Raw genomic sequence first — 17647 nt, forward strand, 5'->3', positions numbered from 1 at the left:
TCATTTAGCACCTAGAGTAGTATTTCAAAATTCATTTTCTTTTTAATTATAAAGCAATGATGATAATAACAAATGACTAATCCATTTTCTTTTAGCTGTTTTGCTGTCAGCAATGGGAAGGGCAAGTGTAAAGTGATGGACTTGGATTGGTTCACTCTTTTCATATGTATATTATAGGACTATGAAGTTAGGGAGCCAGGCTGTGACTATGAAACTGTCTGTCTATATACTTCATGTCAGATTCCACAAACCTCACCACTCCAGCTTTCTTCAGAGTCATTCTTAATAATTTATTACCATGTATAGTGTTTGCAATACTGAGATGATGTTACCATAAGAAATAGCATATGCTGCATACAAACAGGTCAATAACCAACTTATTTTGATATATGTCAGAAGCCTATCTTATGCAGGGCCACAGTTTATCTACCTTCAAAAATCCATTTTCAGGGGAATCCTACAGGCTAAATCACAACATCATCCCAGTTAGGCAGAGAAAATAACTTTAGCTACAATCTGTCTTCTTGCATTCCAAGCACATACATGTTTGCAATCAAGTCCTCCAAAAGATTATACAAATTTCTACTGTGTCTAAGGAAAAGAAATGTGAGATGCTCTTGGTGTAACTGCTAGATTTAGAATCTAACTTGCAATTACACATAAAGAAGCAATGGGTTTACAGGTTTGAAAATGTCGATATTAAAAAAGGTTAATTTTGTTTTAAAATTGCACCTAATGATTTTTCTGGTTATAAAAATAACATTTATTGCAGAACATTTAGAAAAGCATCAATAAAAAATTAAATTACCTCTAATCCTAAAACCTAGTGACAACTACTGTTAATTATTTTATATAATATTTCAGCCATTTTTCATTGCCTCTGTGTGTGTGTGTGTGTTTAATTGGGCGTATACTGAATATACCCTTTGACAACTGTTTTATGCTTATTAATACATCATGAATATTCTACATATGTTATACATATTACATATGCTCTTAATTATTAACAATTATGTTTTCTATTGGCTGCATTATATTACATTATAAGAATATATGAAACTTATTTAACCAACAACATATTTTTGGAATTAGGTTGTTCTCTATTTTCTACAATTATAAATAATAATGCAAGCTAGCATTCTGCATATCTCTACTTCCTTAAGATAAATTTCTAGAAATATAATTGCAAGGTGAAAAGGATATAACCTGTTGAAAAGATTTTGAAAGATATTCCTATACTGCCATTTCAATATATATTAGATTGCCACTCAAACTATGTGTAGTAGTCAGCTGTAGCAGATGGTATTGGCACCCCACTCATAACCTGTGGCCTACACCAGAGAGAGGTTCCATACTCAGCTTCTTATATCTCTCTGCTCAGGGCTTTCTCCTGCCTCAGAATTCTGATCAATCCACTGGTGGGAAAGGCAAAAAATGTGTAGAGGGTAATACCCCAAGAATTACTCTCAACAATTAAGGGGCAGGAGGATGGATTTAATAAATACCCTAGATTTCTACTTCTCACCCCTCTGTGGGACAACTCCGAGTTGTAGTTCACAGTCTCTTGATGGCTCCCCAGCAGGACTGAGCCCCAGTTCCCCATAGAAAACTACTCATTAGCATTCCCAGTATTGTCTTTATTCTCTTCCCTGTCACATTTTCTCATTCCCTCATAGTACCTCCTGGAATCACTTTCCAAATAAACTACTTGTATACAAATCTCTGTCTCACAGTATGCTTTTCATGAAATCCAAACTAGAATAACCTCCTGTTTCCTTTTACTTCAGGCTTATTTTGAAACTGGAAAAAGATTAAGATAGAATTGATAATACCTGTAGAATATATATAAAGACTTAATCGCAAATTTCTAGAGAACTATGTGGTGATGAAGACGAGAGAGGCTTTAAAGACAATAGCCCAGGCATGGTGGCTCACATCTGTAATCCCAGCATTTTGGGAGGCCGAGGAGGGCGGATCATGAGGTCAGGAGCTCAAGACCAGCCTGGCCAACATGGCGAAACCCTGGCTCTACTAAAAATACAAAAATCAGCCAGTTGTGGTGGCAAGCACCTGTAATCCCAGCTACTCAGGAGGCTGAGGCAGGAGAATTGCTTGAGCCCAGGAGGTGGAGGTTGCAGTGAGCCGAGATAGCTCCACTGCACTCCAGCCTGGATGACAGAGCAAGACTCTGTCTCAGAGGAAAAAAAATTTGAAAGACAATAAATAGTATAATTTAAAAAATAATTCTAATTAGCCTAAACCTGAACAAAAATTGCCCTTTATTTTCAATGCAAAAATTGAATTCAAGTATTTATATCATAATTCTCTATTTTTTAGAAAATAGAAAATCTAACACCTTGACTATCTAGGCAATATTATAAGAAGTATCAGGGCCCTTTCCTAGCTTGGAAGAGGGGTTAAGAGAGTCCAGTTCAAAAAGAAGGTATCTTGCTTATGTTCAGCAAACAGATGTCTTTATCATGTGAGTAATTCTTAGATGACTAATATGTTGTGAATTGAAATGAAGAAGAATTGCAGGGGAGGAAGGTCGGAACAACTAAAGATGCTCCTTGACTAGATTTGATAAGATAGATAGAAATGAGTGGCACTGTTTGTTGTATGAGAGGAAAGAACCCAAAGTAGTCCATCAGATTTTGATCATTAGTGCTGTCAAAAATAACTTTCTGTGTTGATGGAAATATTCTGTATCTGTACTGCCCAATGTAGTAACCACTTGCCATATGTGGCTATTGAGCAGTTGAAATGTGGTTAGTGGGATTCATGCAACCAAGGAACTAACCTTTTAATTTTGATGAGTTTAAACTTAAATAACCACAGTTGGCTAGCAGATACTCTATTGGATAGCACAAATCCTGGCTCTACACTGACTGCATTATACTACAGTTACTTTCCAAAAGTTTAATCTAGGTTGTGAACTTCATTATCCCAAACTATTGAAAAGAAAGAAAAAATCTTTTTATTTTTAAAGTTCTGGTCTACAAAAGGCTACTTTAAACTCTTTTATTGTGTGAATGGGAAACAAAGGAGCTAAGATGGGGAATCAATCAAAGAGAAGACATCAATAATAATATCAAATATTTACATGGTGCTATGTATCAGCTACTCTTCTACGCATTTGATGTATTTTAACTAGTTTAAACCTATTACAACCTTTGAAGTATATGTCACTATTATTTCCATTTTACAGTTGATGAAACTGAAGTATGGAGAGTTTAGGTGATTTGCCCATAGAGCTAGGAAATTGCAAAGCTGGGAATTAAGCTAGAGTCTGGGCTCTCAAGCACTAGCCCATACTTGCTCGTAGGATCTCAGAATTATTAGAGAGACTATTTCTGGTCATCCAACATACACTAAAAAATCGATGGTAAATCATATGTCTTGTTATAAGAGAAGGAAGTATTTATGAGTCTTTTCTGGTAAAAAAACAAAATCTGGGAAACACTGGGTACTTTGGTATTTTAAATACACCAGTTCTACCTAAAAATATTCTCCAGCATCAAATGTGAAAGAAGTCTTTCTTTCTGATCCCAAGTGATGAGTTCCTGGATGAATTATAACTATTTTTATTACTCTAGTTGAAAAAAGATAACTTTGACATGAAGTTCTCTCTCTGATCTCTGTTCATCTATCACACACTTTTTGTTTGAACTTTGATTGAATGAGCGCAGAATTAGCAACAGAAATCCACGAAGAGATTCACAAAGAGGAAAATCTTACACTTCTTAGTGGGAGAGAATGGTGACGTGGTAGGAAAAGGATATTCCAATTTAAAAGAAAATATAATGTCAGAGGTGGAATACTAGATGAACAGAATTGAAACACATGTGTATAATTTTCCATTTTACTGTTGAAGAAATTATGGATTTTAATGTTTGAATCCTGACAATATTTGTCTAAACTAGGTTAAGAGAGAGAAAAAATACTTTCACATAAGTGTAATGAACTTGTTAGCTATAGATACTCAGGCAATCCTACTGATTAGCTGTATTGTCAAGCTGGAGGTGTGGGTATGCAGTGATGAGGCAAAGAATGGTTTCACTTCAAAATGTTAATTCTGTGAGAATCGTTCAATTTTTGAAAAATTTAAAACACGATATCCTAGATTTTTAAGCAGTCACTGAGCTTGACATTAACAAGAGAATATGGATCCATGCCTTGACTTTGATCTCCACACCAATCTTTCCAAGAATAATGATGGTACCTGTTCTTTGGAATATAACGTTAGACTTGCTTTCAAGCCTGAGCATTTGTTGATCATGAAAAGAAAAATCATAGGACCACCAATACACTAGATTTTCTTCAGTATCTTAGTGTTTGAGAATATTTACCAACCCATACCAATTTCATTATTTTTTTTAAAAAAGTATGACTAATCAAGTTCTAGTTTGTTGATAACGAAAGATTCTTGACAAGTAGATGAGATAAGGAGAGGAGGAGAAATAGCATAATGATATGACTGGACTTTAGAGTGTGAGTCTGGGGATATGTGGCTAAAGTTGATACTGGAAGATGTAGGCTGAGGCCACATCATGGAAGTCATTCAGGTCCATATTTAAAGGTTTTCATCTTTACCCTGAAGATGGAGAAAACACATCAAAAGGTGTAAACAGGATTAAGTTTATTCAGATTCACAGTTTAGAATATATTTCTGGTAGAATTGTGAAGAGTAAATTTGGAGAGCTTGCAGATCTGATTCAGGGAAATGAATTTTAAGAGTTTTGCAAATGATATTTGTTTAAATACAGTGTTCTGCTATTGAACTACTAAAATTGAAAGCCCCTGTCTCAAATGAATACATTTGGGTCCAGGTGATACACTTGAGCATAATTTCTAAATAATTGTTACCATCAAACTCATTTTTGAAATGCAAGAATCAATTCTTTTAAGTCAATTAAATGTACAAAATATTGGTCTAATATACTTGTTAAGTTAGATAACAGATACCTTTTAGAAAAAACTTAAAAGATCTCAAATATAAGAGGTATTCTATCTAGATTATCTGTGTTTACTGTATTTACTGTGAAAACAAAAATTCTGCCCAAGTATATAAGACACTAAGAAAACCTTGGCATTAAAAGGACCTGCCATTTCCTCTCAGCCTCTTCATTTACTGTAACATAAGGAATTTCTGTACAAAGCTGCCAGCTGCCATGAACAAGGATTAAGAAGGTGATTTACAGGAGTTAATAGAAGATAAACTCTGCATTAGATGAAGAGAATTGTAAAAAGGTTCTAGGAACAGTGTATGACTGATCAAAATGGATTTTAAAAACTTTAAAAGAAATATCACTATATTGAGAGGCAAGTTAATATATATTCATGTATGTCAGCGAGAAAGTAGGACAAGAGAAAAAGGAACTTGGTCAGTCACGGGAGGTGGTCTGGTGGAGGAGACTTGGCACAAAGAGTGAGCAATAAATAGGAGGGGAAGACTTTTTAAAAATATATTATTCAACTTACAGGATGCTTTATTTTTGTCAAATTGAGGGCAGGCCATAACCCTTCCCACCTACTACAGCCCAGATAAGAACATGTAAAGAACTGAAAAAGAGAACAAGCAGCAGACAAGAAATATAGAGAGGAAAGAGCCCTTCCTAGGGTAACAAACAATAGATGTACTGTCAAAGACACAATGGAAGATCCAGCAGTGGATGAAGGATCCGTGGATTAGGAAATTCAGAGCAGCAGTAGCTGGAGCTACAGAAAATCAGTAGAAGATGTGTGTTAAACAGTAAGCTTTGAGAACAAATTAGATTTGGATATTGAGAAGTTTTGCAGTTAGTACAAACACCTGATAAAAGGAAGTAGCAATCTGATGCAGACCAGTGTGGATACCAGAATGGCAAAGAGAAGAGAACCGGTACAGCACTAGATCAAAGACATTTCCCTTCAACTACTTCATTAAGGATTTTACCAAGAGCTTGGTGGGATTGATTTAAAGGGAATACCAGAACCAAAAGGTATGCTGTCTGTGGTTTGTATTATATTTTAATATAATCATATGGTTATATTCATTAGACATACACACATGCACACATACACCCACTACTTAAGTCACTGTTTCATGGACTGTCTCATTCTCATTCCATATTATGGACATTCTCATTTTTAATTAACCCTCTCTGTTGTCTTTACCTGGTCCTGCATCAAAAGAATATGACTAAGGGTTGCTCGAGGCAGAGATTCAAACCAAATTCCTTCATTAATTGTTGTCTTCACTATGCTATTGTCCAAAGAGGACATACAAGTTGAGCAGTAAATTTTTAGTTCATTGACGTTTCTCAAGTGTCTGTCACACGGTAGGTTCTAAAGATAAGTTCTCAATTAATGAATGAAACTGTTAATGAATGGTATTTTAATAAACCTTATACTTGGCTGATCATGCCATGTCTGTTATTTATGCATGTTTCACTACAACCAGCCCTAGGGGAGTTACAGAGATTATTTTATTCTTCATTTGAATGAAACTCTTTGTTTTTTATCTTCTTAAAATAACGGACATGCAAGTATTCAACTCTTAGACGTCATATGAACGTTATTGCATTGTCTAATCTGAACTTATGCCATTATGCTCTTTGACCTGGAAAGTGTATTTTCTTCTGTTTCTCATAAGACATCGCAAGGGTCAAGACCATTGAAATCTTCAGCATGAATTTTTCATCAGGGATGTAGGATCCTCCCGGGGCAGTATAAAGCAAGAGTGTGAAATGGCTTCCAAAGAGACAATGATACTTTAAATTCTATTAATAAACATAGTGTCTGTATCAACATTGTCTCCACTTCTGAATAACACACTTTAAATGGGAAAATAGCAAAATGGAATTTTCAGGAAAAATGCAACCAGATTGTCAAGGTGATTTTAGATATTGTCATACATGGAAAACTTGGAGAAACTTATTATTTGACTCCCTCCCCCTCAAAAATGTTTTATCAGTTATCCAAATTTCCGTGAATGACACCACTATTCACCCAAATGTCAAAAAGCCTAAGAGTCTATCAGGATCTCTTTCCTTTCTTCACCTCTCTGAATTAAATATAAATACTAATACCAACTGTAATATTAATGCTAATGCAATCATTGCTAATAGTAGCTAAAATTCACCAAGTATTTATGCTCTGTCAGACTCTATCCTAGGAGCTTCACATTCTCTCAATCTCCATAACAATTTTACCTTCCATCTTTGATGAATTTGAGACTTAGAGCTATTAATGTAGTTGCACATAGTCATAAATGGTAAAGTCAGGATTTACACCCAAGTTTGTCAGATTTCACAACCTGACTCAAGTCCTGTCATGTCTGTCTCTAAAAATGTCTTATCTCTGACCACTTCTTCTCTTCTATGACACTACTAATCTCATTAAAACCAGCATCATCTCTTACCTAGACTATTCCAGTAGTCTCCTAATTGAAGTTAGGTGTTTATATATATTATATGAACTAAGCCTGTCTACAGGTCCATGAGATAAATATCGTATCATGCAAAGGTGAAGAAATTTAGACCAGAGAGGTTGAGATGCCCAAAGTAACACAGCTAATAAATAAAGAAGGACCAGATTTGTTATATAATACTCAATGACTTAAATTTACTTTGAAGAAGTTCAACTGGATAAGCAGAGTGGAATGAAACTAAATCAGAAGTATTCCCCTCTAACATTAATAAAATTAATGAAAATAATAATAACAGCAGCAGAAAATAAAACTTATTATTTGCAATCAAACATATAACAGAACTGACTCAAAGAACTAAACTTCAAACACTGATGCCCTAAGGAAAAAGGCAGTACCTGTCAGAGTGGTACTGAAAGTTTCCTGACTATAGACCTAATCATGAGCCAGACTGATGAATTGGCAAAATCATAGGAACTCTAACAAATATCCATAATCTGAGATAGAAAAAAACTTAGTCAATGTTTCTATCTTATTCCTCTTCTGACTTGGGATAAGTGGTGAAATGCAGAAAATGTAAAAAAAAATGAAAAATTCTTTCTAAGAGAACTAAAGGCTCTACTATCTACACAATTGGGGAAATGATTTAAAGCCAGACTATATCCCTCCATAGAAACAGGACACATCCTGACTGGAGAGAATTAACCCTGATTCAAGAAATTTAAGGTTTTCTCAAGAAACAGAAACAAACCACATGTTCTAACAGAACCTGCAAAAAGCTCCAGTGGAATTTTCCTGCCATCCCGGATACCACACACTTTCAATATCTAGTCCCAAAACTTATGCTCGGATGTTATGAAAAAAGTCGAGGATAGTCAGGCAAAGAGAAAATAGAAGTGTTCACTGCATGCTAACATATGGGCAAGATAAATTAAAAACACACAAAAATTCCAGATATGTAAACATATTACAACAATACCAAAAAAGAAAGACCAAAAAAAGTAAAGACAGATGAAAAATCCACTCTTAAAGAAAACATAAGACAATAAAACAGAAAGAAAATCCCCACAAATATTTTACATTGTAAAACAACTTAATAAGGACTTGGATTCATGAAAGCAAAAACATAAACTTAAGATCATAAAAAAGTAGAATTATATGAAAATAAAGATAGCAGATCTAAGGAACTAAATTAAAAAACCAAGAGAACACAATTTCATAATTAATAGAAATCAGAAATACCAAAAAACATTAAAGAAAGATGGATAACAGTTGAATTACCAACATCCACCATGAAGGGATATGTTGAGATAAATCAGGATGAGAGTTATGGATCAAACAGTAAAGAATAACACAATCATGGAGAAAAACATTAACTATTGAAATTATACAGCTCTTTTAAAAATGAATGGGAAAACTTGGAAGCAACCAAGATGACCTTCAGTAGGTGAAAGGATAATTAAACTACGACAATCCAGATAATGGCATATTATTAAGCTCTAAAAAGAAATCAGCTATCAAGCCATGCAAAGAAATGGAGGAAACTTAAATGCATATTATGGAGTGAAAGAAGCCAATCTGAAAAGGCTGTGTAGTGTATGATTCCAGCTACATGACATTACAGAAAGGCAAAACTGTGGAGACAGTAAAAAAGATCAGTGATTTCTAGGAGTTAGGGAAGAGGGAGGGATGAATAAGCAGGGCACAGGATTTTTAGGGCAGTGAAATTATTCTGTATAATACTACAATGATGCATACATGTCATTATACATTTGTCAAAATCAATATAATGTACAACACCAAGAGTGAACACTAATGGACTTTGAAAGATAATGATGTGCCAAAGTGGGGTTCATCAGTTATAACATATATACCACTCTGATGTGGGATGTTGATAGTGGGGGAGGCTCTATGTATTGGGAGGAGAGGGGTTTACAGGTACTCTCTGTACTCTTTGCCCAATTTTGCAATTAACCTAAAACTAGCCTAAAATAGAATCTATTTTAAAAAATACAATAAAACTCAACAAATGGGGTAGATATGATTATTTGTTAATATAATAATATTTCTCTTAATTATAGAAACAATTGAATCTGTAGGTTGAAGGTGTAATAAATGCTCTAGGAAAATACCAGATGATCTTACCCTGTATCTTAGTCCATTTTCTGTTGCTGTGACAGAATACCTAAAACTGGGTAATTTATAAAGAAAATAGGTTTATATGGCTCATGATTCTGGAGGCTGGGAAGTCCAAGAAGCATTGTGCCAGCATTTGCCTGACTTCTGGTGAGGGCCTCTTGCAATGTCAAAACATGGCAAAGAAACAGAGGGAGAATTGTGTGTACACAAAGAGGGCAAAACATGAGAGGCAATTTCACTTTATAACAACTCGTTCTTGTGGGAATGTATCCATTCCCCTGAGAGGGAGAACTCACTCATTCTCAAGAGTGACCTTTCATGACCCAAATGCCTCTTAAAGGTCTCATCAGTTCTCAACACGGTTACATTGGAGACCAACCTCAATATGAGATGTGGCGAGGACAAACCATATTCAAACTATAGCACCCTAGTAAAATTATTGAACTTCAACTATAAATAAAGAATTCCCCCCAAACATCCATCAAAAGCAAGTCATCTACAGGGAAGAAAACAAGCTATTCTCAGATTTCTCCACAACAGTCTTTAATGCCAAAAAACAATGAGGACAATAGCTACATATTTCTAGTGAATGAAATTATATCCCGAGAACATTATAATAAGTTATGACGTTTTAAAAATATATGGGGAACAAACCTTAATTTTCAAATAGGAAAGATCTAGGGAAAACAGTATTATAAGCCCTTCTTGAAAGAACTAGTTCACAACAAAATCCAGATAATTAAGAGATTAATCAGAACAAAGTACTCAGGAATGGCCATGGCAAAAGCCCAGGTGATGAGCATTAAATTCAGGTAAGTATAGAATAACACTGAGTATATGCCAAAATTAATGGCACAGAACAAAATTGAATTGTTATTATAAGCCCCAACTATATAAAAAGTAAAAATTTAACTAAAAACAAATTAGAAAGGAGGGGTGAGGTGGAAAGAAATGTAATAGAGCAAATGATCTTGTTTTTGCATGCTGTAAATTCAATCAATCCTGCCTAAAATTTAACCACAGTTAAATGAAAAACCACAGCTCCAACCTCTTAATCGTATTCAAAATTCATTTAAATTGGGAGAGGGTTCAATGAGAGTCAGATACCACTAAAAATGTTTTCAGTCTACAAAATCACAATCTAGTAAATTGAGAGTTAAGAATAGCTTAAGAAAAAAAGAAAGGGCTATGTATAAAAAAGAAAATTCAAAATTATATCAACACCACTCCAAATAAATAACCACAATAATATTTTCTTCATCAGTTTATTTAGTCCCAGGTAATTAATTGTTCTGTTGACCAGCAATCTGCTTTCATGAAACATGTTTGCTTTCAGACTGAAAAGATTCCTAAAATTCCTAACAGTCCGTAGTACAGCCTGACAGCTTAACCAGTTACAAATCTTAGCTAAGAGTCTATTTCTTAAAGTATCAATAGTTCATGGTACATTGGAAAGTCATTCCCTCAAGATTCTGAGACTATTTTCTTTTTTTGTATGTTTTTGCTGTTTGTTGTTTGTTTGTTTGTTTTGAGACAGAATCTTGCTCTGTCACCCAGGCTGGAGTGCAATGGCATGATCTCCGCTCACTGCAACCTCTGCCTCCTGGGTTCAAGCGATTCTCCTACCTCAGCCTCCCAAATAGCTGGGATTACAGACACGCACCACCACGCCAGCTAATTTTTGTATTTTTGGTAGAAACAGGGTTTCACCATGTTGGCCAGGCTCGTCTCAAACTCCTGACCTCAAGTGATCCACCTGCTTCAGCCTTCCAAAATGCTGGGATTACAGGCGTGAGCCACCGCAGCCAGCCCTGAAACTGTTTTCTTCACAAATTTTAACCTGTAGCTTATAGCAGAGCCTTCAGCAAGCATCAAGTGGAAGGATAAAACTGATAATACAACTGGATGGTTGTGGTTAATTTATCACAGTCACCGTAGCCAGTAGTATACAGACACAGAAAGGTAGATTCCTCTATTGGAAATAGAGAAATAACTATTTCTGAAGGGTTTGATCAATGAATCCCTTAAAAATAATAACATATTATGAACTGTGAAAGCACTGACAAACCTCCAGGGCCTTGCCATAAAGCTTACAATCTCTAAAATATTTATATCAATAAAAATTTACCCATACAAACTTAAGAAGGTTGAGAATCTCTTCTGATTCGATAATTCTTTCCATGAAAATTTTACAATAGTGTTGAGTAATTAAGAAATATAGAACTGTCAAAAAAACCTTAATTATTTCTGGCATCCCTTTCTGATATGGTAAAATAGCTTTTTTATTTATTTATTTTTATTTTTTGCTTTTCTAGGGACTTTTTGGGAAACCTCAAAGACAGTTTCAGATATTAAAGATAATCTAAAATTTTTATTTATTTTTTTAATGTAGGATTTGATCTTGAAAGGCATAATTAAAAGAGATTTCAGAAAGATTTGGTCAGTTTATTAATACAGAATCATGAATGCTTGAGAAATAATGCCTATTAATGAAAGAGTCAAAAGAAAATAAAATAGACATAGAGAAAAGTAGCATAATTATAAAGAACCATAGCTCTTTAACAAGTGAGGAATATTTTTTGTTGTTGTTTAGAAAAATCATAATTGTTTCCATAGTCACAAACCATTCCTCTGATTCCAGCAATGTGCCTTTAATGGTCTTGCAAATTACATGGGGTAAGCCAGTTCTCACTGATAGGGGACTATACTGTAAGCCAGCCAGCCAGCCTTCCTGCCTGCCTGTCTGCTTTCTTTTCCTTTTTTCCTTCCTTCCTTCCTTCCTTCCTTCCTTCCTTCCTCCCTCCCTCCCCCTCTTTTTTCCCCTTTATTCCTTTCTTTCTCTTTCTCTTAGAAGTGCTATTTTGCACACACACACACAAATATAGAAATCGAAAATATAATCAAATCAACAAAAGCAGAGAATTCAATTATGGTGAGATATGGAAACTGCTATCTGGGCAGATTACCAGGAAGGAAAGGAATACATCTTCTTACCCCTTGTAGAAGCTCTAAGACAAATTTATCATTTTTACAGAGAGAAATCCAAGTTCTAGTTTCAATTAATATGTTATTTGATTATTAAACCAATTAAAACGGAGCCAACTTTGTCAAAATATGAACACATTTTGTTGCTTCTTTTCAGACTCAGCATTTGAAACTATTACAAACAAAGACAATTTAAAAATCCCTTTTTACAAACTTTTTCAACTTTCTATATACATTCTACATCAATTAAGGATAATAACACTTTCTTTTCTTCTTGCAGAACAAAACCTCACTCATTTACAACTGCAAATAAGTGGTTGCATTTCTCTGTCAGTACTGCTCCTTGTATAGTCTGAACCACATACAAACAAAGTGACCAACTTGTGTTTTTACAGGAAAACTTAAAAAGGGGTCATATATTTAAAAACTGTCTGTCATATACAAGCATTCTGGCAGAGTAGCAAAGCTCATAAATACAAATAACACAACTTTTTGTAGCCACTCAAACCCCTTTTATACTTAGTTAAAATGACAAAAAGGAACACGTTTTTTTACCATGACTCATAGATAAGGCTACTCTACAACATATTAGAAGGAAACATATCTGAATAAAAGTATATAAACTTAGTAATCAATGCTACAGTATCCAATCATTCTTAAGAATTATATTGGTATTTAGTAATTATCCATAAATTAACTCAATTTAAGATTAGTCCAGGATTTTAAATTAACTAAGGATGTATAAAATTTTATTTAAGCTACTAGAATACAAAACATAATTACTGTTAATATAAAGTTTGTTGGAACAGTGAATCAATTTAGCTGATCACAAATTTATATTTTTAATAATTTTAAATATAGAGAAAAAAACGTGAGCTTATTTGATTATGAAACCAATATTAGAAGTTTAGAAAGTTTAAAATAACTATTCTCTTCATGAGGTATGGTAAATCAAAATCTTATTAAAAATATAAAATGTGCATTTGTCCTATGCCTCCTTCTGATAAATTCAAAGAAATGATATAAATTATCATTTATTTTAAACCAAAATTACTAATTTAGGCTAATGTGTCAAAATACTAATCTTTATCATATAAACTTGGATTTTAAAAACACTTCTAAGCTAGTAGTTTTTAAAATATTAGAATTTCAATTTCTTTATTTCCTGTGAATGTTGGGAATACCCTATTTATACAAGCACATATCCTTAAAACCAATCAGAACAGAGCTTCTTTAAGAGATGTAATAATGTAACACGTTAAAACCCTCTGTAAGTAGAAAAACATTTCACACTCACATAATGAAAGGTAAAGGCCTTTCTCAAGAACAGAGACACAGAGATACATGAAGAGCTTATAGCTATAGTTCTACAACCTTAGCGGCAGGTCAAAAATAAACATAGATTCACAAAATCTCACTGGTGCAAATCTCAAAGGGATTTTCTCCTTCCCAGATGGCAAAGAATTCTTAACTGATTTGAGCTTACAAGTAGGCAAACAGACAAACAAACAATAAAGACCAACACTTCAGATTTTCTGTTGTCTTTCATCCAACAAAATAGATATCTACCATCCTTCCAACAGCGATTGCCACATGGCTCAGATGGTATAAAGAAAATCTCGACTATTACTGCCACCAGTGGAGAATAACTTTTTGGCCATACATTCACCAGAAATAAAAACACAAAATCAATAGGAAAAACAAAAATAAGGCAAAAACAAAAATAGAAAATAAACAAAGTTTAAGTTACATTGTTGCTTCAGATCTATTCTGAGAGCCAAGCAAACATCTAACTGGGCTGAAACTGTCCCTGAGGTGCACTTCCCCGGCACTGCAATTTACTTGGCTCCATCAGGTGAGGCCATGTGGATATTTAAGTAGATGACCTCCAAAACTGTAAAAGTATAATTTTCCAAAAGACCAAGTCAGAGCTGTCATGCATACATAAAATAAATATGTGTCACATATTTCATGTAACTCATTAATTAATTAGGGAAACACTAAGATTATAAAAGAAATCCAAAAACATTTGAGAATTTAGGTATTAATAGGCAGTGTTACAATGAGATTTCTGAATTAGACACAAAACTTGTCAAGGACCTACATGACCATAAACTGGAACTTCTGGGGTAGGGTTGCCAGATAAAATATAGGACACTCAGTTAAATGTAAATTTCAGATGAACAATGTTGTTTTCTTTTTTAAGTATAAGTATGTCCCAAATACTGCAGGCACTTTTTACTTGCTAAGTCTGGCAACTCTACAATGGGATTATCTGTTCTATGGAACAGAAATGATTTGCATTTCTTCTGGACAAAAATTTACAAATTAAACTCTGCCCCTCCAGAAATGTTAAATATGTTAAATAGCCCAGACAATAGAAAGTCAAGCACAGAACCGCACTGAAAGAACTGCTAGTAATCTTTCTTACCTATTTCCAAATTTTTGATAACTTTTCCGATGAATAAAGAAGAGCTGGCTGGGTGAGGTGGCTAACGCCTGTAATCCCTGCACTTTTGGAGGCGGAGGCAGGTGGATCACGAGGTCAGGTGTTTAAGACCAGCCTGGCCAAGATGGTGAAACCCCGTCTCTACTAAAAATACAAAAAAATTAGCCAGGCGTGGTGGTGGACACCTGTAATCCCAGCTACTTGGAGGCTGAGGCAGAGAATTGCTTGAACCCGGGAGGCGGAGGTTGCAGTGAGCCGAGATCACGCCACTACACTCCATCCTGGACAACAGAGCGAGACTCCGTCTCAAAAAAAAGCCTAGAGTGGAAAATATTATTCACTACAAAGTAACACTGGAGATTAAGATATAAACAACAACCATAAATATTATTTCCTTAAGTCTCTTTATATTCAATTTGAGGAAGCATTAGTCATTTTTCCCAGAGTACTACTTGCATTCAGGAGGTATTCTGATATTTGAGACTGCATATCATAGTCATAAACGCAGATTGGAAAGGTTATTTTTAGCCTTCTGGCTTTCTCAATTGCAGAACAATATTTTCTTCCAGAAAAGAAAACATAAAAAACCTCACAATCAGATAACAAGGCAAAAATTGTTCACAAGTATGACTTTAACAAGGTCTGTAGCTCTATCCTCCTGCTGTGTTCATCTCTGAAGCAGACAAAGATAGCCATTCTACACTTCTAAACTATGAGTCTAGCCCTTAAGGAATTTTCCTAGCCAGCAGGAAACTATATAAGAACTATATAAATTTGATTTTAAAGGAAAAGCTAATGAGTAAATGATGTTAGTTGAAAAATTTCAGCAAAGAAGAAATCTACTCAATAGCTAGACAGACAATAATGTTCACATGATATCTATATAAAACGATCCCTCCAATGCAATCTGGCTATTTTTAGGTATTCATTCATTCTTCAAAGATTTATTGAGCTCTACATATGTGTTATACTTGGTGATACCAATACAAACAGCAAACAAATTGGATTCTTACCCTTATGAGCTTATGTCTAGTCTGTCTGTATGAAAAGAGGGAGAGAACGAACAAGAGAAAAACTACTATATAGAAGCTTTGTAACCAAACTTTAATAAACTCTACAAAAGAATTTTTGAACTCAAGGTTTAAATTTGTTCTTTGAAATACTGACAGTTTAATGAAAGACCAATCTTAGCTTGACAAGGAAATTATGATTTTTGTTTGTTGGTTTAAACTTTTGCAATTTAGGAAGCAATGTCAAAAACAACAACTCAGTCAAAATGCTATTTGGGAGAGACAAAGAATGAAAATCTGAATTTAAAAAGAGAAGTACAATTGTAGTATTAGAAAGGTACCAACATATCTATTTATAATTACAAAAGTAATGATTAGTACTGAATGGTCTTGTAGAAAAGGCAGATCATAAGGTAAGAGTAAGCTCTGTTCAGACACCATAATTCAAGCAATAATCAATGTGGCAACAAGGGAACTTACCGGAATCAACTGGGGAAAATTTTCAAATTACACAGAAATACCCCATCCTTCAGATTTGAATATTCTTTTGGTGGCTGTAATCACCAGTTGCCCATCCAGAACAGATTCTCCCCTAATGAAAACACAGATTTATTGAGAGCACTCTGTGTCCATTAGTGCTCACCTCTCCAGACAACTAAACTTGACTCTGTGACCCCATCTAACTAATCAGATAAAAGTGAAAATCTACTGCATGGCCATAGATTTCTGTAGAATATCATGGATGGTAAACTAGGCTGTGATATAGCTAAGGATCAGTGGATAACAAAGGACCAGAACAAGAGTAGAAGAAAATTGTAGATTTTTGGAAAATCTACAGTTTTCCTGGAAAAAAAAAAAAAGAGAGAGACAAATTTAGTTTGTTCTTTACCACTGTCCCCATCTTCCTGCCTGAAATGGGGAATCATAGCTAAAGGCAATGCCAATGTCTTTCCATCATGAGGAACCAAACTTTAAGACTGGAGGATTAGAAAGCAAATAGGAGCCTGAGCCACAATTATTTTGTTGAGCAGCTACACTTTGCTTGGGCTGCTTATCTCTTAACTTCTGGGTCAGTGAGGAAAAAATAGGTAAACTATTGAGGCAAGTCATGTAATATGGTTTCTCTCACATGCAGCAATATCCAGTCCTAACAGTGTAACAGAAGTGGAGGGAAAAGAGGAAGGGGGAAGATGAATATTTCTATTTTAAACTTGCTCTTGGGAAATTCTAATGTGAACCTCTTTTGTTTTATAAGGAGGAACTGTTCACGTACTCCATGACATCTAGATTAGGGTTTTGCAAACTTTAATGTGTATACAAATCAGCCAAGGTTCCTGTTAAAATGCAGACTCCAATTCCATTTGTATGGAGTGGGGCCTAGGATTCTGACATTTTAGCAAGCTTCCATGTGATGCTAATCATTCTACTCTTTGCACCAAACTCTGAGTAGCAAGGAGTTAGACACAAAACTGAACAATAATCTTAACTGCCATTGTACACAGTGTCCATTCAGTTCAGATGGCTCTCCTTAACTGTATCTGAAAGATTTGTTCTAACCCAGAGCCTTATAATGAAAAACATAATGAAACCTACCATATGGAAATAATTATACATATTTTACTAAACATTAAACATACTCTGTCTCTCCCTCTGACT

The sequence above is a fragment of the Pongo pygmaeus genome, chromosome X, assembly GCF_028885625.2.
Source record: "Pongo pygmaeus isolate AG05252 chromosome X, NHGRI_mPonPyg2-v2.0_pri, whole genome shotgun sequence".
Classification (NCBI taxonomy): domain Eukaryota; kingdom Metazoa; phylum Chordata; class Mammalia; order Primates; family Hominidae; genus Pongo; species Pongo pygmaeus.